Source organism: Sturnus vulgaris, chromosome 2, assembly GCF_052056855.1.
Source record: "Sturnus vulgaris isolate bStuVul1 chromosome 2, bStuVul1.hap1, whole genome shotgun sequence".
In the NCBI taxonomy this organism is placed as follows: domain Eukaryota; kingdom Metazoa; phylum Chordata; class Aves; order Passeriformes; family Sturnidae; genus Sturnus; species Sturnus vulgaris.
Genome location: NC_142244.1, coordinates 22,754,325 through 22,777,157, shown reverse-complemented (window position 1 = coordinate 22,777,157; position 22,833 = coordinate 22,754,325). Strand labels below are relative to the sequence as shown.

The 22,833-nt window shown below is 42.4% G+C and overlaps 1 long non-coding RNA gene across 1 annotated transcript; it reads left to right on the top strand.

Moving 5' to 3' along the window:
- Positions 1 to 3,142: 3,142 nt before the first annotated feature.
- Positions 3,143 to 13,531, top strand: LOC148224678 (uncharacterized). Its single transcript, XR_015801184.1, has 5 exons — positions 3,143 to 3,687; positions 5,003 to 5,587; positions 7,411 to 7,521; positions 8,297 to 8,447; positions 12,947 to 13,531. It is a non-coding gene; the product is annotated as an uncharacterized LOC148224678 (long non-coding RNA).
- Positions 13,532 to 22,833: the final 9,302 nt, after the last annotated feature.

The window sequence follows — 22,833 nt, the reverse complement described above, 5'->3', positions numbered from 1 at the left end:
GACACTGCTCTTCCTATAGCACCCACCTTTAAATCTATACATAGTTTTTCTTTCCTAGAGCAGGGAGGTTTGATCTGGGAATTGGAGGTCAAATGCTTTAAACTGTCTTGCCCTATATCTCCCATTCTTATTTGAACGTGTTTATGTGCAACACTGAATGTTCACATACAGTCTTCACCTTCACCTACATAATTAAGCTTTTCCACAGCATTTTTTCTCATCCATTTTCCCTTGACCCACAAAATCTTGTCATCTGAGTTTAATGAGCTGTTGAACTTGACTTAGGTTATTAGCCACCATGTTCAAAACCGTTAGTCTTCCAGTGCTTTCCCATAACTTCCCTTGAGCTTTGTATTCTTGGCCATCTACCTACTCACGGATTCCACATCAGAACTGACTCTTCACCAAGACAGTACATACCAGGCTTAAATCCATCTCAGTGCAGCCTGATGGACAGGCAATATTTGTAGTATTTCCATGGAGACAAATCGACCAGGTTCCAGTTACCCAGAAGAGAACAGCTCTCTGGGTTGCTGCAGGGCTGAGAACCGGGTAGGTGCTCACAGAAGCCCTCCAGCCTCACCTGAGTGAGCACCAAAGACATGCTCCAGTAGAGCTGGGCACACGTATTTGTGGGCCCTAGCTGAATCTGGCCCAAGGTCATGAACAGCAAAAATGTATCTCTCATGCCTTTTGCTGTTCTGAGAGTTCATCTTTGCTGTAGGCTTTGCATGCTCTTTGCTTCAGTTGCAATATGATTATTCTTATTGCGGACCACTGTTTCACAGTCTGACTTCTTTCTTTTTTTATTACTACTTTGCATTGCTGCATTGGTTAAAATACTGCTACTACAATCAAGTATTTTGGTTAACAGCTCAATAAATGCTTGAAGACAGGAATAATTATACTAATTTACTCTATTAACGCTACACACAAAATTTAAAGACTCTTGCAAGCACCCCCACTTGAGAAAATATTTCAGAAACAGAAAATATTAGGGAAGATGTTGCTCTGTACTCACGAAAGACAATTTAGGAAGGTTGTAGAGAGGTCACATTTAGTTGGCTTTTAATGTTTTGAAAGGGGAGAATCTTTCAAACTTTCAGAAGTGGGTACCTGCCTCAGGACAGTGCCTCCTTGACTCCCCTTTCTCCAATGGAAACTCCTCACTCTTTAGACCTGGATAGTTGTTTAGACCAGAGTGAAATTGCTGCAGTCATGACCTTGCTCTCACTTTTCCCCATTACTACCAATTTCTTTGACAATTAATACTTTTGGGGGCAGTGGAAGGATTACGTCTACCTGATGATGAGGCCAGGATTTATCTTTGTGCAGGAATATAGCAGATGTAGTGAAAACACAAATCCTCTGCTCCTTTTTTCTCTCTAGGGACTTTGGCATCCAGTATGTCCATGCAGAATTTCCTCAAGGAATGGAAAGGGCTCAGAAATTAAAGAACTGGCTTCAGGCCAACACTTGGTCCTTCAGGCAAACTCCTGAGATGCCCTATATGTGAAATGAATTGCAGACCTCTGCCTCTGAGGGAATTAGACTTAATAGCTTAATGTTCTCAAAGGAAAAGAAGAGAAAAAAAAAATAAGCCATGCAGGCATTTTGAACCTCCTCACTGCTGGGCTATGCATTTCCTTCTTAAGGCAGTTTCAGGAGAGATGGTTGTTAGGGAGAGGGAGAGGGAGAGAGGGAGTAGGATCCCATTTTCTATGCCTATTTCAGTGCTGAATTGAAGGTCTTACGGTCTCATGATGCCAGGGCAACAGCAGCAGTATGTGGCCAGCCCTTTTGCAGTGATCATCAGATGACCTTGAGATTTACCCAACCAGGGCAGTATGGTTTCTATAAATATTACATTTTCCAGGATTGTGTTTTCAGCTGTACCAGAGACAATCCTAGTGAAGAATTAATTCAGTTGGGCATACCCTCCATTCCTTCTCACCCCTTCCCTTTCCCCCAGCTCTGGCCCTCCCCTACTCTGGGACGAAAAAAAAGCCTCCTTTCTCTTTTAGCACTGACCTTCTGAGCTATCTAATGATGAAGATAGGAAGAGGCTGCAACCAGACCGTGGAAAAAAAAAAACCCTTTTGCTAGCAGGGAAATGTGTGAGCAATATACACACTGTTGGACGGTGGCCAAATCACTCTAGTAACGGCTGTTAGCTCCCTTTACGAAGAAAATGATCATATGAGAAAGAGGAGCTGCAGTCGAGTGTCAGAAATGCTGAGTCGCAACGGGATAGTGCCGCATCCGATGGAAATTTACTCAGGAGCCAGCGACCTTCACACGCTGGGGACGAGGACTGAGAGCTTGTAGGGAAATCCTGCCCTCGCTTACACACTGCTGTGCTACCTCCACGTCACCACCCAGGCAGAGCACACCCTGGAAAAACAGACCAGCAGATGAACTCCAAGACAGAGTGTGCTGCCAGGACAGGCTCCACGGCATGAAACAGGGTACTGCTCTCCATAGTGTGCAAGGATGTCTGGCCCCACAGCACTGCCCAGTCCTCGGGAATTATTTGCCTCAGGTAATTGCTGCTCATCTGGCTCCTCCCCTCCTGCTTTGGACACATAGACTTGAAATGAGACAGCTGGGTCCAGCTGACCCATACCTGGGGCTACCACAGCAGGAGACAGCAGGTAGCAAAGGTGATTTCACAACTCCCTGATTTTCGGGCTGTGCCTTGGGTCAAGGTAAAGCTTCCCCAGTAGCTGCTTCAGTGCATGCCCTGTAGTCATTTCCACATGATTTCAGACCCACACTGGAAGCAGAATGCAGGAATACTCTAGCTTCACCCTTTTCAGAAGGTCTCAGGTTTGGGATACCACCAGAACATCTCATCCTCTCTCCCACATACTGGGGCATAATCAATGGCTTTGCCTGCAAGTTCTCAGCCTGTCCCTGAAAGATGATGAGAAGTGCGGGAGGATGTGCAATAATACCAGAGAACAAAGGATACAAGACAGTAAATAAGAGTTATAGTTGAAAACAGAGGGCAACTACTTGCATCGAGCTCAAAGATGGAAAAAAGAGGACATAGTAGCTGGTGCTGCAATGATGGGGATGCTGGCTAGATGGTGCTAACACACGCTCCTGTGCTTTTGTCATGAACTAGTACAACATTATTATTGCTTTTCCTTTAGACAGAGGTTTCATTTCCATTGCAAGAGCTGAAGAAACTACTATCTGTTGATGATATTGCTAATAGAGAACTGGTAGTCCCCAATGGAGTTCTTGTCCCTGTCAAAGATGAAGGGCTTCTGGAATATGAGAAAGATAATGCTCTCTTTGCAGCATTGGGAAATGATAAGCAGCCGTCTCAACCCAGTACTCCGTGTTGGCTAAACATGACACAAAACATGATATCTGCCTGACGTCATCCTTGAAATCACCCCTCCTTGTGCTATGCTGCAGAAACTCATTCTTAATCCTCTGGACTATACTGGATTAAGCTCTCCTGTGCTAATAGAGCCGGCTCCAGTCACCAAGGCAACAGCAGGCTCCTCAGCCCCCGCAAGGAGCGTATCCACGTGGTGAGGTGAAGATCCTGGCTCCAGCACACCCAGCCCTGCAATCCACACACTTTTCACTTGTACACTGTGCTCTTTCTTTGGCGCTGTATCCTGCTTGCGGCAGAGCGTCTGTACGGCTATTCAGAAGATCCAGGACCAGGTAGGAGAGATCCTGCGCTTGCTGTGGTGAAAACCAGTGAGCTTCTGGGACACCTGCTGGTGGACTGGTGCTTGAAACACAAGGTCCTGAGAAGTTCAGGCCTGCGCAAGGGCTATTTCCAAACTCCAGAGATTGGATTAAATGTCTCCTAGTTCTCTTAGAGAATATCTGTGTTGAACAACGAAGACTGAGGGTAAATCAAATCTTGAAAATAGGTTCAGACTTAAAACAAACTCCTTCTATGTTATGGCTTACACAGAGCCCAGCCACCACTAGAGGGAACAGAAGCTCACAATGAATGAAGATGGCTCTCAAAATTAATGCAGTCAATGAGAAAATACTAGCAGACGTTCTCCATTAGAACTGAAGATTAAATATAGACATCTCCTGATTTGGTAAGCGGAGGAAGTGGCAACTGGAAATGGAGAACAAGTAGGGGTTTTGTATCTTTGCCTGTCCTCCAAGCCCCAACTCTGACTCCTGCAGGCAGAGGATTACAAGTGGACACCTTACATCCAAGTCTCCTTGAAGTTGATGATAGGAAATCAGGCAAAGGTACAGGCCAGGACAGTGTATATTTGGTGGAAAAAAAGATATAACCTCTTCTCTTTTGTGTGCATCAAAAAGAGCTTACAAGCATCACAAATCCTCTCTTTGCAATGGCATATGTTGCACATGGAAGCAGAACCAGCTGGACTCGCTCCTGGGTGCTCTGTGAACACGTAACTCTCCTCTGGGCTGCACTGTCCAGACAGATTTGTCATGCTCAACAGTGGAAAAAGAAATAACCAATATGATCAGGTAGAAAGTGGAAATAAATTTTTTCCCAAGAGGTTAGAAATAACCTCAGCTTCAGCAGCCAGTTATCCAGAATAGAGAGAAATGGGAATTAGCAATTGAGACTAAACAGTACAAATCCCTGCATGACCTTGCTGGTCCTCAGGGTTAGTAAGGAAAGGGTTTCACCAATCCCTGTTGTTGACTGCTCCTTCAGAGCTGTTCATGCTGCCATAGGTGTCCTTTGGTATGTACTAGGATAAGAGCTGGGTGCCTTGCTGGGTGCCCTGATTCCAGGCACTTCGCAGCAGCTTTCCTGCTGGCTCATGGTGCAGAGGAACCAGGAGCCAAAAGGGATACAGGGCAGAGCAGTCCTTACATAGTAATTCTCCCTAAAGTTTAAGGTCAGCTCAATAGTAGTGTGGGAAGGAATTGCACTCTTACTGCCTCTTGTGTCAGTCCTTTCAGTTTATGTTTAAGTCTTCCCTTTCCTAGCTCATGGATTTATATGCCTTCATCCTCTTTTTTACTATGTCAGGTGCACTTCCAAATACTTGCTCCTGATTCACACTGCTACAATCAAGAGAAGGACTTCACATTATTGTTCCCAGAAACGAATCCTGAAAGTCTCTTGATCTGTGAAGCAGCTACAGGGAAATTTGTAGTAGAAACAGTCCCATTACTGCCTTTTGTCCATATGACTTATCTTGATCCTGTTAACTGCAACTAACATATTTCCTAAAAAATACACTTTCTTAGCTTTAGACCAAAACTGTTTGGTCCTGCTTCCTTCTTATGCACAGGTTTTCCTCTAATTCCTGTTGATGCTACTCTGCGTGGCACAGAGTGAAACATTTTCCTTCATTCCCACAAGCAAATCCCATGCAACTCTGTGCAGCAGGTATCAAGAACCTGCTGGTCACACTGCAGTGAGGAACTCAGTCCAGAGGCCCTCAGCAGAGCAGCAGCCATAGCACAGCTCCAAAGCTAGCTTGCGTATTTCCTGGCCTCTCTTTTCCCCTGGAGGAAGAGGAAAACCTTGGTTTAAGCACGGCTACAGTCTCCACGGCTGCCTGGCACAGAAATCAATGGAAGGGCATGAAATCTAGTCCAGTCCTTTGAGGTAAGTATCTTTTTCCTCTCCAGTCCTCTGGCTAGCTCTGGACTAGAAAGGGGTGGGAAATCCTGATAGACAACGGCAAAAAAACCAAAGAAGGCTCTTTTCTCCTATGGGAAGGTGATCCACAGTTTATTCTGTCACACACCCGGCAAAAGGAGAGAGAGAGAGAGGGAAGATGGCGGGCAGTTTTAAACTGAGGGAAAGGGATGGGGAGGAACAGACCAATGGGACACCACCAATGGGGAGGGACTAAGGGAGGACTGAACCAACTTCACAAGCTCCAGGGGACATAGAGCAAACCATTTTCTCAGTGCAATATATAACAGTGCAATATAAAACCATGAACAGTGCAACTTACGAAACAAACAGCGCAATACAACAGTCTCTGTCATGCTACTTTTCAGATGGGAAGTTGCCTTTACCCTTCCCTCCCACCCTTACGGCCAGTCCAGCTACCCCCTTTGTCTGCCAAGCACAGCAGCAAAATTCTTACCCAGCTGCAAGAATTTCACAGACAGACTGGCTTAGATGTGCACACACACAAGTGTTATTGATGCATTCATGTCCTGTCTTCCTGTGTCTTCATCTTCAAATGTCAGTCTCATAGAGTCTCTGGGGCTGACTCACTCCAAGCACAAACTCTGGCCTGCCCGTGACCTGCATGTCTGACCAATCTTCCTCAGCCAGCTTTATTTCATACCTTGGCTGTGGGCAGGAATGATGTGTCTGGGAATAAACCTCAACTCCTTTGTGATTGACAAGGAGGCCTCTGGGTACCCTTTAACCTAAAGCTACTGCTCAAATGGGCTGATGCCACAAAACATAGCAGTAGGAACAACTCGGAAGTCAGGGAAATGTCAGCCTGCAGTTTCAGATCTTCTATAGAGGCAGAATGACCATATGCCTCTGTCTGGATCCCCGTTTAGGTTTGGAATAGAAACCATGAAAAACCAGCAGGGTAGGTGAATCCCAGACTGGGAATTGTGATTCCCCCTAATTTTTCAGACAGATACTTCAGGATTTTTCCATGAGACCCTGCATTACCCAAAAAAGAGCATTATGGTCTTATCTCATAGAGCTGTAAATTCTCTTATCTAATGTTCAGTTCTTGACTTGATCACCATAGTAAACCTGCTTCTAAAACAAAAGGTGTTTTCACAGCACACAAGGCTAAGAAATGAGATTCTTCTATATAGCAATTACTAGCACCTTAGAAGAATCTGACCTGTCCAGACTTCAGTCATTTCTAGAAGGTTAGGTTTTGTAATACTTGGCACTCTCAGATGTCACTGGGAGCTTTTCTCTTGATTTATGTTGGGACGGGCTTATTTTAAGGACATTTCATCTTATCAGAAACCAAAAGCACTTCGTACACTCTGTGAACATGGGCATAACCTAGCCATTCAGGGAAATACTGTTTCTGGAGGACAACCATGGCCTGACAAGACATCTACGTGCATATAAAAATCACCATGTCAAGGCCTTAATTTTTATGAAAACTTTTGCCTCCAAGTCCTATGCAAATTAAGCAGTTCACCTTCACTTCCCCCTGGTGGAAAATAGGCTGAATCAAGAGAGGACTTAAAAACACGACTTGACAAAGTGTGTAACTCTTTAGAGCAATTAGGGCCCCATCAGGACAGGACAGGAGCTGTGCACTCACCACTCTTGCCTGTGTTCATATCTTAACATCCACTTGAGAAGTCTGACATTGCTCAACTAACAAAAAATGGCCAAAGCATTTGAATGAAGCAAAGGCAAAACAAAAAATGAACTGTCTCACAAGTCAGCTCTGCAGCTCTTAAGCCAACCCTCTCTCCCTGCAGTCAGTCTGATGCCAAGATATTGCCATGCCTTTGGCAGGAAGTCACAACTAAAGAAAGGAAAAGTGAAACTGTGAAGCCATACATTACCTCAGCACAACCACACTTACCCAGGTAAGTGCTGGGGACGTGGGGAGCTCATGGTTGAGATATGGAGAAAAACTTGCCACATGCCCAAGGGCTTCACAATAAAATCATGCACTTTAATATCTGCACTGCACATAATCCCTGACAGTCTCTAATTTTGAAGGGATACATAAATATAAATCTAAATAGGGAGTGGGATATATAAATATATACATTATTTTACTAAATAAATAACCTTCTCAACAGCTGTTACTTCATGAGCATATCTTTACCTACAATGAAGTAAGAGTTGTGGTGGCTGTCTGTTTGGAAGCTCCAGTAAGAAGTGCTTCTGTCAGACAGCTTTCTTCCCTATGATGTTACAAAACCAAGGTGGCTGTGGGCTGCAGTATGATGATCAGTGAATCTCAAGAAGCCATGAGATGGTTCAAGCAGTGCAGACTGGTGATTAGGCATTAACAAGGATCAGTCAAAAGTACAACAGAAAAGGATATCAGAGAACAGCAAAAGAGGATTCTGCTGCAAAGCTCCAGTGAGGTACAGAATATGTCACACCTTTCATGGTAAAACACTTTCCCTTCCTATTCTTGGCAAATCCTGTCCCCTCTCCAAAAGATTTCTCTTTGCAAGCAAACAACAGGGGTGAGGTTTACACAAGGGAAATTCTTGAGCATGAAATGCAGAATATAAAACACAACATCAGCCTGAAAAGTCCAGCAATCCATTATCATAAGCTTACATGAGCCACATTTTCCATGTTTCTAAAACACAATCGAAGTAGCTAACATCTCTTATGTGGCAGGAATCCAGGGAAAGAGGCAAGCCAAAGCAAGACTGGGCAGTCTTCCAGCAGAATGGGTTGGCTTCAAAAGCTGAAGAGCACTTGAAACTTTAAGGGGAAGCAAGAGGCCAGCTTTAGGTGTTTTGTCAACCATACATGGATTTCCAAGATGGTGAGCAGTTCCTCTCATCAGATTAATACTCCACCATTACATTATAGTTTCCTACATAGGAATGATGCCATTTAAGCAACAGGAGCAGTTCCATCATTCCATCAAACAGCATGGCTGACACTTGCTATTTCCAGTATACTCTCTACTCCACACACAAGGTAAATTTCCCATCAGTAGGGTAACTATTATTTACTTAGCAGGAGTCCAGGGCAGAAAGAAGAGAGGATTGCTTCTGCAAATGAAGAGTGCTTGGGAAATTCTGGGTAAGACAGAATGTTACTAGCATCTAGCAAGAAGTGGCACAGACACTGTAACAATCTCTACTGTTGTGGAAAATAGCTCAGTGGGGAGTTCATTTCTTGTCCCACCTGAAAACTATCATTTCCACCAGTACCAGACCATCTTATATGAGGCTGCTGATCCACTTGGAATTGGCTAAATCCCTTGAGCCTTTCCCAGCCATGTTGTTACTCCAGTCACTGATGGTTTTCTTCGGCAGAGCTGTTAAGGCAGATCAACTAGCAGCCATCTTATCAGTATGGGGTTACTCTTTCTTACTGCTGTTTTGCCATGCCTTGTTCATATAGATAACTAGTGGCAGATGTAAAACAAGTGAGAAGAAAAAAAGGTCTTTAAAATCAAGATTTTTTTTTTCCTCTGAGCATACTCAGACAAAAGACGGGGTTTCAGAGATCTTGGAGTGCTTTTAGGAGAGAGACAGCGAGAGACAAGTCATATTAGGGAAACTTTGTAAAGCCAAGTAATCCCATCTTTAGTGATCTGCAGTGTGTATGTTGCATTGAGCAGGATAAAGGGGAAAGGGACTACAAGCCCGCTTATATCAAGCAAGTGAAGATAGAAGAGCTATTCACAACACAAAAACATTATTGTGACACTTAACCTTGCTCTGCTGACAGCCTCAGTGAAGGAAGCAAGAATTGATTCTTTTTGGAGACTGAGCTCCCACATCCAGGAGTGAATGTGAGTAGGAGCACTAGGAAGGAGGGGAGGAGTAGAAAGCAAAAAAAAAATGTGTTCTTCTCTTATTGAAATTGGTAGACAGCTCCCCTGGTGTCCTCACATTGGCAAAGACCCTCCCGTCCTCCTTAGCAGCTGCCCCTTGTTTCAATGTATTAAAAACAAAATAACAAATCTATCCAGAAAAGACAATTACATGGTGTCTAAAATACAAAGAGTGCCCACATCAACACAAATCAGAATTTTGAATTGGCTATTCTTACTTCGCAGAGCACATTGCCCAGAATTTTTTAAAATAACCACGTGCAGAATTTATGTTTGTTTGTTTTTGGTTTTTTTTAAAGTAAAGAGGAAAAAATACCAACCAGAAAACCTCACTCAAAACTCAGACATGTCCCTTTAACCACCTGTTGTAGACACAGATGATTGCCCTTTTTTGATATGCACTGCAGGGCAAACACTGAAGACTTCATCCAGGAAGAATCTGGGAACTTTTTTAATGTGAGAATACTGAAAGAAAATTTGTATTGGGAATCTTGTTTGAAATAGAGGCTGAGAAAAATGGGCTGCATCCCCACATACTACTAGGCACATAGTCGTACAAAAGATGCTGAATCCAGAAAGTCCCATGGAAAACTGTTCTGGAGTCTGTACACACTGCAGGCTCCACAACATTTCAGAATGACCTGTTTATAAAGCAAAATACTAATGGCCCACAATAAAATTAAAAGCCAGCACTATAATGGGCCACAGGAAAAAAAAAACAAAACAAAACAAAAAATAAACACAGGAGAAAGGCAGTGTCCAAGGTCCCTGAAATAGCTGGGAGTTTGCTATGGAATTTCCTTGCTGTTAGCACATGAAAGAGAAGCAGGACTGGCAGTGAGTGAGTCTGCATGGCATACAAAGTGTTTGGGTATTAGATCCAGATTCAGAAATAGGGAAAACAAACCTCACTTTCAGGGATAAGACCTGCTGAAAGAGAGAACAAGACATTGGCAAAATGGTAGCAGAAAATGAAGACAGGAGGGAGAGAAGGCACAGAGAATGGTAATGGCTAAAAACAGGGAAAGAAATGGTGGTGAACTGCTGGGGTTTCTTACAATGCCAGTTTTCTTATAAACTCAGTGCATGACCTTGATGACAGGTAAACCTTACCATGCTTTTCCTCAGATTCCTATGTCTGTAAAATAGATACAATATTTCTGTACAATATTTCAAGATTCTTGCATGGAAAGTGCCAGAAAGCTATTAAATATACAGTGTAAAAAGTATCAATTAGGCATAAAAGGAAAAAGCCAACTCAAAAAATAATCACTAGTATCTGTAGAAAAATGTCATTTTGGGTGTCATAAAGAGCTATGCCATTTATATTCTTAAAAAGAGGCATGGTTGAGAAAAGCAGCACTCTCTTTTTATTACCACTGAGGTCGCAGCAGACCTTCCCACTGAAAGAAAAGACACTGTAAACAAAAAATGCTGAAGTGATTGTGATAATGATTAATGAAGGCAGATCAGGATCTCATTGTGTTCAGCACTGTGAACACCTAATAATCCTTACCTGAGAGCCTCATATTTAGACTGCAAGCAAGAGATAGTAAAGGATAGAGTAAGCTAGTAAGAGATGTATATACAGCAATGAAATTGCTTTTTTTGATTGGGTTTCATCTTGGTGAAAAGATAAGTGATCCCATCATCCTGGCCTCATGTTTATAGGAATCTGGATCTGTGTATTGTGTATGAAAGCAGCCATCAGTTCTCTGGTGTGGAGGGTAGAGGCTGTATTAGGGAATTTGTTGAGCAGTAACTATATGCAAATTATCACCTCTGCAGTGGATGACAGCAAAGAAGGAATTTTGGCAACATCCTCTCCAGGATTTTGCTGTTCCTCGGGGAATCTTCTGACTAAGTGAAGGGCACTTACTAGGTACATAATTTCATTATTTCTGCAGCTTGGGCATTCTTGCCTGCAGTGCTGCAGGGATCTTAGCATGCAGCTTGGAATTTTTGCCAGTCAGCTCACTTGGAGTACTGAAGCGAAGCAATGAAGCCAATGCAGCAAAAATGCTGATTGTACTAAGGTCTGGGAGAAATTCCTTTTGTATTCAACTCATGGCAAAGCCTGTTACAACGTCATAAATCCTCTGTAGCAGTGAGAGAGGGACAAGGGAGAGAAGCCTGCTGTCTCTGCTTTTCCTGCACAGTCTATTCTCAGCACCGTGCGTCATGCTCTCCTTCATCACTCTCCATCACTTCTGCACCATTCAGGAAGATTCTGATATCTGAGTCTGCAGTGTTATGAGTTAGAAAAGGCCTTTTCCACCACAATCCAAAGATCACAAAAGCCAGAGAGTTTCTTGCTGTCAAAACACGTTTTTGCTCTGAGTAAACTTGACAGAATAAACAGAGAGCCCCATAGTGCCGATATTAAAAACAATTTTCGGAGTACAACATCATTTTAAATGGGGAAAAAATGATGCAGGGCTTTTGGAAGAAATAAAAGCAGATGTAAATGTCAAATTCATTTAATGTCAGGAAATCATATATCGAGAGAGACAGGTCCATAGCAGTTATAACCACAGGGTAAGAAACAGTTTTTTGTTTCCTGCTGAATAGTTGATAGTTTTTCCCCCTATCTTCTTCCACAATAACACAAGACTGTGAGTTCATCTGTGAGAGCAAGAAGCAAGCAACAATAGTTAATAGCTGGAGAACATGGGTATTTGCTTTGAGTTGCAAGACACCAATTGTCAAATCCATAATGAGACAGTAACTTAACAACTGAGTTTACAGTATCAGGCCAGAAATACCAAAAATTAGCAGAAGGCCAAAAAGGAATATAAAGAGACAATGTGATTTGTTTAAGGATTCAGAACAGCAGGGTGGCAGAGCTATCTTGAGGTATGACTAAACCCAGTGTGACAAGATTTATTAACCCAGGATTCCAGGATTTACTAAACCAGCAACTCCCACTGAACTGTTGATATTCTGAAGCTTAGGTTTAAATACACAATAATATTGTTGGAAGGATAATATTAAAAAGGGTTTAGGCAATCAACACAGTTCTTTTACAGGATACAAGGTTGCCATCTGGAGAGCTGCAGCATTACTGGGCTAGGGACAATGATAGTTTCACAGGCAATTAGTCTAACCCACTGCTGACATAAAAGAACACTGGTGCACTCCTTTTAATTGCTGGGGTTTGGGTTCATCATAAAAATAACAGGGTGAGAGCTGGCAAATGTGTCTAATATAGGCTGGGAAATAGTCTGACTTTCACTGCATGCGTGGCATGCATCTGCATCCATGTTGCTAAGTATTCTAATGGCACAGAGACAGGACATGCCTCCTAAAGTGAAAAACATACCCTTTTCAATACCATGCTTTGAAGGGCACAGTTTTGAAGAGAGCTACAGAGCGCTCAAGTAACAGAGTAACAGCAGCTTTGATTCTGTTACCAAGTTCCTCTGGTCACAAAGAGATTACATTTCAATTGCATAACTCATGTTTTCTGTTTACAGGTGGAAAAATGACAGGCTGTGCATTCTCCATCCTTGGAGATAACCAAGACTGGATAATGCTGTGAGCAATCTGGTCAGATCTTCATCCAGCCCCGATTTGAATAAGAGGCTGATCCGGAAACCTCCAGAGGTGTCTTCCAACGTGAACTACCCTGTGCCCATTGCAACATAAGGATGGTGTGGTGTTACTGCCCATGCTTAGCAGAACAGCAACTTCTGGCCTTTGTTTCCTGGCTAGAACCAAGTATTTGATCTCTGCTGAAGAAAACTCTTCCATTTTTCATGCTTCACCAGAAAGAGTTGCTAGGTATGACTACAGAAGCAGCTCAATCCCATAGTGCAAGACTCATCCGCAGGCACTTCCAGTTAGCTTAAATCGTGAGCTCCTAAACCAATGAGCACTGACACTTTGCATTGCTCTGTGTGGACATAAAATGTAGCTGGATATTTAGGTAATGAGCAGAAATTTCTCTTAATCTTGTCATATTCCCTCAAAGGCAGTTATGAATTACAAGACAGACTATTCCCTAGTGCCTGTCATGCCTCACCTTATGAATAACCCAAATATAAAACTTTTCTTCCAGAGATTTTTTAGAGTTCTGCTGATTCTTTTTTGTTCTTTCCATGTCTATCTTTCCATTTACTGGCGAGTATTTTCTCTTCATTTATGCATATAAACCACATAATAACACCAAGGTTATGTACTCTCAAGGCTTCTCTTCCACACAGCCTTTTCTCATTATAAGAAGTGGCTGTAAATGTAATAAAGCTGAGAAGAGACACAGAGAGCACACTGCCCTAATAAAGTTGTTAGAGCTCTCAATGCAATAAAATAAACTAGAATGTAGCACAAAGAAAAGGATGCATTATTCTGTGGATGTAATTGACAAACAGTAGGAATTTGAGGCTATTAGAAAAGCTTAAGGCAGTAACAGCTATGTGGGCACCTTTCTGCTTCTGGATGATCACAGTTACTGCTGGTATCTAGCGCAGTGTCAGGCACACCGACTAAATACAGCAGTGCTCATACAAACATGGCCTGCCATGTGGGTTGGCATGAGGCTCAGTTAACTCTGTGGTGCAAAGGCAAATACGTTTGAAGGTTGAGCGCAGGCTTAGAAATTTCATGGCTGAAGAACATAAAGACTAGATAGCAAAATCATGTTTCAGGGGCTCTCAGTTACTCTTCCGGTGGTGATGAGCAGGAGCTGTTCTGTCCCAGCGTCCCAGAGAGGTTAAATTAAGGGTTGACAATTTGTAGCAATAGTGGTCTTTGTAACTGCTTGCAAGAACACAGGGATGGAGAAAAGTATACCGTGGATCAGAACTGATTATGGTAGTGCAGAACTACTGGGGAAAGAAAGGGCAACACCTTATCCTTAAGGACTGGGGGGACCAGCTGTTGTGAACATCAGAATAAAAAAAGCTGTGCCTTTACAGAATGGTGCAGAATGGCTTAAGCAAATACATTTTTGGTTATATGCAAACTCTATCAGAATGGTATCTGAGCCAGGGCCGTGTCAAACCTGCCTGCCACACTCACTGAAGTAGTTCATCACCCAGTTGAACTGCAGGACTATCAGGACCTTCATTACTGACTGTGTTCTATTTGTTCAAACAGATAGAATGACCACAGAGGCTGGGTGTCAGATATTGTCGCGCTCTCCATATCTCAATTTTTTGTCTGCAACCCCAGATATTTCCCAGGGGAAGGCAGCCTTCCAGTGGGCTGTCAGTGCTGTCACCTCTGTACAGCAGCAATGCAGGTGTTGCACCTAATTAGCTGAACAAAGTAACAACAAGGATGACCTCCAGCCACTCCCTGCTTAAAAGACAATGAAGCAAGATCTGTAAATGCCATGCAAAAAAAGGGACTTGGCAACAGCCAAATGCCAAATCACACTTGAAAGTTTATGAGAAAGGTAAGGATCTTGTAGCATGAGAAGGCAGATCTGACCTAGCTTTTGTCCACCTGGCTGAGACACCCACAGCAGCAAAGACAGCAGCACGAACCAATGGCCACACAAACCGGCAGGGACCCCGGTGGCTGTCTACTCTGCACTGCTGGCACAGGGGGATAAGTCCCAGAAGGAGAAGAAGAACAGAGACAGAGCAGCAGGGTCTTTTCTGAGGCTGAGCAGGCAGACCTCAGTTGGCACAACCACAGATAGCCGAATTTATCATCCACCCACAGGCTCTGGGACTGCCGGCTTGAGCACCCTCATTAGCAGCTTCAGTTCTCCTAGGCAGCAAAAAGGGGTGGCACCTAGCGAGGAAGGAGAGTGAAGCAGCCTGGGAGCTGGGAGGACACAAGGACAACAAGGCAGGGTAAGCCGACGAGCTGGATACCACCGCAGGACCATGCTATTATCTCAGTGCAAATACCAAGGAGCTACTTCTGGAGCAGGACAATGTGTCCTGTAATGACAGGGTTAATTTTAAATTGGCAGAGAGCTTCTGGGACCTTTTCACTTCCACTGGCAAATCTCTGGGGCTGGCAGTTGCTAATTACAATAATATGAGATAACAGTCACATGAGAAGTGATGGATGGCTGAGCAGGCTGAAAATCCAGACCGCCAGATTACAATGAATTATAGTGGCAGGTGCAGGAGCCCCTTCCCCATATCTTCTCTTCCTCTCTCCCTACTTCTTTCCCCCACCATCTGCAGCATCTCAAAAGCAAAACTGTAAAGTGAAATCATTCTCATGACTAGAATGTGAAGTGGATGGAGAGCACAAGAACTGGGTTTCAGTGTCACTCCAGCTATCCAAATTCACAAAGCACATGGCCAAAAGGGACCAAGTAATTTCATTTCCCACATCACATGGGCTGCCAGACAGCACCTGACTTTAGTGACTGTTAAAGCAAAATCATTATGAACTCTTAAGATTTTATTTTGACACAAAGAAACCTACACAAAGAAAGCACAAAACTGGAATAAAACACCATGAGCTCTGAGTGTTCCTACTCAGCATTCACTTGCATGGGCCTGAAAGATCATGCACAGATAGGGTCCTTTTCATGTAAAACTGAGTTACTTCTAAGTCACACTCTCAGCTCTTTTCCCCCTTATCTAGCTCAGAAAAAAAGTTGGCTTTGGTTCAGCCCATTCCCATGACCAGCAAGTGAATTACAGCTACTGCCATTCTCACAGAAAAGATCAGTTCAGCCCTGACCTCAGACTTACCCCATGGGTCTGTGCAGAGTTATTACGAGTGATTAGTTCAGATTTTCCCCTCCAGCATTTCACAGTGATGCTATGAATTGCGATGCATAGTCACAGACTATGCTGGAGAAAGCCATGTGAGAACTTTCTAATGATACCAAAACTCTCTGAAGGTGAAACCCACTACCCATCTACAATGAATGCATCCATGAAAAAGCATCACTGATGTCTTAACACTGTGCAGTCAGACACCTACAGTCACACCCCTGGAAAATGTCCCACATATTTAGCCCCAGGTCAGTAGTCCATGGATTTTGAAAATGGTACATCTATCTGCTGTGGCCATTTCTAAAAGGTGTCCCATGGATTAAACTGAAATAAAAGTATTCATCCCTCACATGGAAACAAGCTTTATCTTGGACATTCAAAATTCAAAAAATGGGGCTGGGGCTGAGAGTACCTCAACAATACTTTGATTGCTTTTTGTAACTTCTACTTTTAAATGTAACATTTTTTCTTACCCATTTTATCTCAACAGACTTTCTCAATGCTTCAAGAATCAGCTGAAGCTACACATATTGAGGCCAAACTTAAAACAAGTTGAAAGACAGAAAGGGCAATTTTTCATATACAAAATTCCTTATGTATTTAGTTTAGTAGCAATTGCACTCAAATGTCTAATGAGACCACTGGAGACTCTTATGACTCTTTCTGGAGGAGTCATAAAGTTTTAGAACATTTCTGTTTCTGATGATCTGGTGATGACTGCTCTTCCAAGAAAGGTCTCCAGCTGTATCAGGTGGGAAACAACAAAAACACAGAGATAACCAAGTTTGAATTTAGCTCAAAGACTAAATATAACAATTATATTATTATTTAATATAAATTTTTATACTAAAGCCCACATACACACATTCATGAGCAAAAAGGATGAGTGATGAAAAGGAGATTAAGTTTCTCAGCTCAACTTATAAAAAGGTCGTGGCAAAATGCTGCCTGCAAATCTGTGAGGAGGTTCAGCACTGACTCAGCCTGAAGCATCTGGCTCTCTCCTGAATCAATGTCCCCTGAATTTCCTGTATCCTCAAGACTTTTAAAATTTCTTTTGGCAGCTTCACCTTCAGACATTGTACCTTGACTGTATAGGCTTAATACACGACTGGACCTATAGATTTAATATGGATTTCAAGCTTATATACTAAAAGAGATAGTGGCAATAGCAATTACAGCAAGAAGAACAGACGTTGTTAGCAAAAACTACTAGGAAAAAACACCTCGCTTTTAGTGGTAACGTAATTGGAAAAGTACCATGCCCTTTCCTGAGATGTGAAACTGCAATGGCAAACAGTTCTCAACTTGGCTTTTCCTTATTGTAAGGATCCTGGAAGGGTCACTGTAATCACAGCTTCAGGGATTGAATTTTTTAACACAAATGTTAAGAATTACTTCAACAGGGCAACTTTCACAGTATGTGGAGCAGGCTGAGGAGGAGCAGTTATACTTCTGTTCAGATGAAAACCTGAATCTGTTTAGGATTAAACTATAGAGGAGGTTGTTCAATTTTAGGTCTGAACAACAACGAAAAAAGCATCAATTTCTGTTCATAAATTGTTCATGACTTCTTACAATATGTACATAATAGTCAAGTTACCAAGTTCCTCATGCCCATGTTTGAAGAATGGCTATATCGGAACTGGTTAAATATCCCTTAGTAAATCTATTTGAAATTACTTCTGTGGAGAGATCTGTGGAAGTCTGTAATGATGGCAATTGATTCTTGGGTTATTTAACACCAGAATGTTCTGGGTAGCCATTCTAGGATGTTTGTACAAACTCTGCTGTTGAAAAGGATGCCTTCCCTTGCACAACTCAGCTCTTTTCCAGTATCCAGCTTTTCCCTACTCAAAGCTTTATGTGAGATGGGTAAGGTTTGTCACAAAAGTTTGTGACTGTTGCTTTTGAGCAGTTTTTGGGGGTTATCTGATCCAGCAATAATGATTAATCTATGAAGCAGTTGTTTGCTGATTATTTGAAAATTGAGTTTTCAAAATAATAGATCTTAGACTCACAGAAGGAAAAAGAGTTATGGCATCTAAATGGTTTTGCAAACTAAGAAAATGTGTTTCTCTTGTTTCTTTACTGATGTTTCAGTGCAGCTTTCTTACCCTTTCCTCAGAGATTTTGTGACTTAAGTTTTGCTTTTCCAGTTTGCTTCTATTACTTAATCTGTAATTTAATACTACACATGAAGGACGGAAGCTATTACAAAAGCAATTTAAAAGGTTATGTTAACTCGGAAGAATAGCACTGCAGAGAGTGCTTTTTTTCCTCCACAGCAATATTCCAGGTGGTATCATATCAGAATTTTCTACTGCTCCTTCCAAGGAGAAAAGAGCTCTGCAGTATCCTCCAGTATCACAGTATCTGAAGTAGTAGCTTCCCTTTTACATGACAAGAGCTACCCAAAGCAGAAGCCGAACCAGCATCTCTGCAGGGAAGTAGTAGGAAGAAAAGACTGGGAAAATGTGTGCTTTCCCACGACTGGAGTAGGATTTTAAACTCCAGTCTAGATGCTGAAGTCTAAAATCTCTCTCTAGCCCTGAGGTACTGGTGGACATTGGGCAGATCACTGGAACCACTGTGGAAAGGGTTTCATCCTTTCCTGTTTTTCAAAAAGGTGGTTCAAAAGGCTTAATCAAAAGACTTTGAGAATATCAAGTGAATGGAGCTGCACAAAACATCATTAATAGCAGGAAAATGTGACAAATGAACTCCAGCCTTCACCATATGCATTATTCTGAAAGAAGATAATATCTCTGAGCTAAAAAGCTGACTAGGGTGTATCTTTACCTCTTATAAAGCAGTCTTTCAGTGGCTTTGTCCTCCACAATACCAAGGTCTCTGTAATCTTATTTCAAAAACGTAATAAAAGCACTCCAAACTTTTATGATAACTGATAATGCAGGAAACTTACATATATATACATAAAAATTTCCTGCATTTATAAGCTCGAGGATTTGGGGTGCCTTGATTATGTTTTGAACATATATATACATGTAAAAGCCATGCTGCAAAGATGACAGGAAAAGTAATCTGTAATTGAATTCAATTTACAGCTCCCAGATCATGCAGCCTCCCTGACTCATCCAAGCCACTCAGCTTTATCAGAACTGCCAGCATCACACTGAGACAGTATGCAATAAAATATGGAAAATATATTCCCAGTGTGTGACCTCAGTGATGATACGAGCGGTCATGAAAAACACTTTCTTCTCACAGTGAAATGCCACGATGCAGTTCATTAGCTTGGAAGCAGACATATATTGCTACTGCAACTGGTACTGCTTCTTCTTCTTCTTCTTCTTCTTCTTCTTCTTCTTCTTCTTCTTCTTCTTCTTCTTCTTCTTCTTCTTTCCTTCTACCTGTTTTGTGTACAGAGGATTTCAGGGCTCAGTATTACACACTCAGTCTCCTTCTCCAACCCAAAATGTAAAGCTTAACTTCTGGCCATAGTCCTGAGTAATATGAGAAGGAATCTCTTCTATGCATCTACATGGTGAAGTGCTGTGAGATAATACCCTCATATACTCCTTCTGCCCTCAAAGTGGGGTAAAACTGGCTGCCCATGAGCCAATCCTTTGCAGACACAGAAATTCAAACAGCACAGATACTCTAATAAAACCACATGCCACCACTTCCATGCAACTTAGTTTTGTAGACACAGATCTAGTTGTACCTGTCACTGACCAAGTCTGAACCCTGACTTTTCTCACTGCAGCTCTAGGATATTTTTTTTTTGCCAAATAATAAATAAAGTTTTACTATTCTTTCTCCTATTTTAGTATAGAGTTTGGGCTGGCTACTGTTATTCATTCAGATCATACTTTGCGTCTGTGATTTTAGTTCAAAGCACTGAAATCTTTCTGCATTTCATGCCTGTATGATGGCATGGCAAGAAAAGACTGCAGCATTTTTTCTAATGGCTCCAAAGCACTAAAAACACCTGCATGACTAAGTAATTGTGCATCTGCTACCTTCAGCAGGAGAGAAACACCGAATAATTCAAACTGGAAAGAACATTCCTCTTTAGTCCAAACTGTGTTAAAAGTTGAGCTAACTCCAAAGTTAGACCAGGGAGGCAGGGTATCAAGAATAACCACTTTTATCTGTCAACACTGGACAGGACAGAAATTAAATTTTTTGTGTGGATTAAATGCAACATTTCTAAGTGCTGATGAGGAAGATAATTACCATACAATATAGATTCCACAACAAGGAATTGGTAATAAAAGATTGATCTTAGCACCTCATATTTACTACTTCATTGACACTTTCTGCTTTTCCAAAGATTGGATATGCAAGGCATGCAGCTGATGTTTTTAAAGTCAAATTAATGGGTAAGTAATTTCAGAGAGGGACTGATTTTTAAATATCAGGGTTTTCTTGCAGTGCAAACTGTAGCAGAAGACAACCAAAGGCACCAAGCTGCCAATTAGTTTGCAGCTCTTCAAAAGCCACTGGCTTTTGAACTGCTATGCTTGATTCAGTGGCCAGAACAGAATAAGGCCGGCCAGGACATGTCTAAACTGCCAAAGTTGCTACAGGGAGTTGTTCCACATCTGCTCACTATCTTCCCTGCAGCCAAGCCACTTCTTGGTCACAGTGCAGCGTGGAAGTGTCACTCTATCCACTAACTGGGATCAGGCAGAGTAGACTGTATGTAAGAAGTGAAAACAGACACCTCAAAGCTTCACATGCATGCCAAAGGTAGGCAAAAGACTGTCTACTCTCCATAGAGCCTTCTTTCCATCTTCTGCTTCCCTCTTGCCTGTAATATTGTGGGTTATGTAAGAATAAGGAATGGTGCTTACACAGGGTTATGTGAGGTGAGGATCATATGTACATGATAATGTGGTTCACCCTGCTAAAACTTCTTCCAGAATGCCTCTTAGGCATATACAGCAGTGTGCAGTACTCCCTGATGTGACTGTGTGTTTAAGGAAGTAAGAGGGGAAAAAAAATATGCACTTGAGTTAGCTGAAAAACTTGTGTGAGATTGTACAGCTCATGCACTCTGGGTGCTGATCAGATAACTAAAAGGGTTTTTAATCTTAAATTTCCACTCTCCTTAGACATTGGGTACCCGTGTCCCCCACTGTTACCTGGGATCTAAAAGAGGGCAGCTCCAAGGAATGAGCTCTTCTCTGCTGTCTCCACAGTGCCCTTCCCTAGGCATCTGGGGCTGCTGCAGCTGGAGGTGAGGCACTGAGCCACACCAGCAACTCTCACCTGCCTGGTGCATGTGGATCCGCACTGGCTGTGAGCACAGACAACTGAGAAGTTGCTGCATTGTTCTGGAAAAGAGCCAACCACCACCTACAGTTTTGTTGAACAAGGCTCTGCTACAAGAAAAGCTATTAGCTAAAGGCACAAAAGCATCTGGCTGATGAGGCTGGAGGCAGTTTTGAGTTCTGAGGTTTGTTAGTAAATGCACCTGCCTCCTGGGGTGCCTATGCTCCTGCAAAAAAATGACCATGCAGGATGGGTTTGGAGATCCCTAGAGAGGACAAAGTCCAATTACCAGCACACGTCTTTTTGTCAGTACCAACAACAGAATAAAAGCTCATAAACTTTTTTCTTTTTTTTTCTTCCCTTTCTTCTGTGTGTGTTCCAAATGTGGAAGAGACACAGTAAAAAGATTTCAGAAGAAGCTTGCAGCAAGAAACAGTCTCTGGATTTCACTGAAAGAGACAGAATCCGAATCTGAAGCTGATCCAGGGGTCACACATTTTATTAGTAGCACAGCAGAGGCAACACAGGCATATATAGATTATGTTAGATTGACTTTGGACTGTCTTACTTACAAAACATGCTCAAGTCACAGAGTTTTCTATGGGTCAAGTACACAGTTAAGTAAAGCACACCATTCCAGACTTTCCTGAAAAGAGTGGGCTCTTGATAAAGAAATTGCCTAAGGATGTTGCATATAAACACTTTCTAAGTGGCAAGTCGGGTTTTGAGTTCCTCAGCAGCAGCCTTGTGTTCCTAGCCCACTATAAAATCAAGGAAACTTCAAGGCCCTTGCTCAAAGATTTCAGCAGGCTCTGATCATGCACGAAGCTTTTCTCATTGTAACTTGCCTATGTGCTTTATCTTCAAATTAAAACATCTGCCTGGTCCACAGTTTCACAGAGCTAGCACACAGTCATAGCAAAATCAGCTCTGCTTGGAGGAAGCCAATGCCCTACTTCTCAGGGTGGGCTGTTTCCATGCCAAGACAGAGTCTCAGTCATTTGGGCTCCACCTTCTCTCCAACCAAGCCAACCCAAAATTTCTAAAGGAATTTTTTCACCAGGAGCAGTGAATTCCCTCACCTTGCCCAATTCCCTTCTTTCTAGGCATGGGCAGAATCATGACACACACATTTAGGGAAAAAAGGATGATGATACACACAGAGGATCGCATTTGCTTGCATGTTACTAATGATGGAAAATGGCAACTTCAAATAGAGCTTTAATTTCAAACAAAGTAATTTTCAAACTTAAACACTGTCTTGAGGATGAAAGTGGGATGTCTGTGGCAGTTATACTATGACATGTAGCTTGCTGTGTACAGTAGCTCTGCAGTAAAGGATTACAGATGGTTTGCGGTGGTGGGAAGACCCTGCTCTTAGGGACTGCATTTGTACTTGCAGAATTCCACCTTAAAAGTAATTGGAC